We start from the raw sequence: 1,549 nt of genomic DNA, 5'->3' as shown, positions 1-1,549 counted from the left end.
ATTTTAGGTGTTGCTTCTGGCTATGTAGCCTCTAAACCTGGGTTTCTAGTCCTCCTGGAGAGCTTGTGAACTACCTAATATTTTTTAATAAATTCATTTACTGCTTAGATTAACTATAAATTGTTTCTGTTGCTTGCGACCGAAAACATTTACTAATGTACCTATTATTTTTTTAAAAATCATGCACTTGGAGATTATATATATATACACACACATATGTTTTTAAGGGAAAAAAAAACTCCCCTTCCCTTTGTTGATCCCTTATTTTCCCAGTTTCTTCTCTGGAGGTAGTAATAATGATTTGTTTCTTATGTATTCCTCCAGAGATATCTTGTGTGTACACAAGCACATCTATGTATTTAAGAAAAGTTACTTAAAAATCACTCAAATAGGATCACTCCATATACACTGTTCCATAATTTGCTTGTAACCTTAACACTACATGTTAGAGATAATTCCATAAATATAAAGCTGCCTCATTCTTTTTCTTATTTTTATTTTTAGAGACAGGGTCTTGCTCTGTCTCCCACGCTAGAGTGCTGTGGTGTGATTATAGCTCACTGCGACCTCTAACTCCTGAGCTCAGGGGATCCTCCTGCTTCAGCCTCCCAAGTAGTTGGGACAACAGGTACGTGCCACCACTCCTCGCTAATTTTTTATTTTTGGTAGAGTCAGGCCTTGCCATGTTGCCCGGGCTGGTCTCGAACTCCTGGCCTCAACTGATCTTCCCATCTTGGTCTCTCAAAGTGCTGGGATTACAAGTGTGAGTGACTGTGCCTGGCCTGCCTCATTCTTTTTATTGGCTGCTTAATATCCCTGTGAATGAATATACTGTAATTTATGTAGCCAATTTCCTCCTGTAAGCAGTTGGGTTGCTTACAGTTTTTGTGACTACAAATAATGCTGCAGTGAATATCGTTGTAAATATGTATTTTAAAAAAAATATGGAATGCTTCATGCATGTCATCCTTGTGCAGGGGCCGTGACAATCTTCTCTGTATCCTTCCAATTTTAGCATATGTGCAGCTGAAGTGAGCAAGTAAATATGTCTTAATGCCCAGTGCAAGCAGATACATGTCTGATAGGGAAGTTGCAGCATCAAAAGGTAAATGTAACTTTAACATTTTGATAGATAGCACCAAAATGCACTGCAAATTTAGTAACAATTTTTAATCCTACTAAAAATATTTTAGACTCCCCCCCACCAAATCTTTACGTCACCAGTGTATATTATCAGATTTTATAATTTTGCTGTTCTAATAGGTGAAAACTGATTTTCTCATTGTTCTGATTTTCATTCTTTAATTTATGAGTGAGGTTGAACATTTTTCACGTATTTAAAAGCCATTTGTAAGTATTCACCTGTGTAGTATATTCATGTCCTTTGCCTGTTGTTTTCTATTGGATTTTTATCTGTGTTTAATTGCTTTGTAAAAACTTCATCTTTTTTTTTTTTTTTTTTTGAAATAGGTTCTTGCTTTGTCACCCAGACTGGAGTTGCAGTCTGGCACCCTCCTGACTTGGCCTTTTTTTTTTTTTTTTTTTTGAG

The 1,549-nt window shown here is 36.3% G+C and overlaps 1 pseudogene; it reads right to left on the bottom strand.

Moving 5' to 3' along the window:
- Positions 1–938: 938 nt before the first annotated feature.
- Positions 939–1,037, bottom strand: LOC129395232 (U6 spliceosomal RNA; annotated as a pseudogene).
- Between the last annotated feature and the right edge of the window lie 512 nt (positions 1,038–1,549).

The sequence above is a fragment of the Pan paniscus genome, chromosome 1 (genome assembly GCF_029289425.2).
Source record: "Pan paniscus chromosome 1, NHGRI_mPanPan1-v2.0_pri, whole genome shotgun sequence".
NCBI lineage: Eukaryota > Metazoa > Chordata > Mammalia > Primates > Hominidae > Pan > Pan paniscus.
This window is presented reverse-complemented; position numbering and strand designations above follow the sequence as displayed.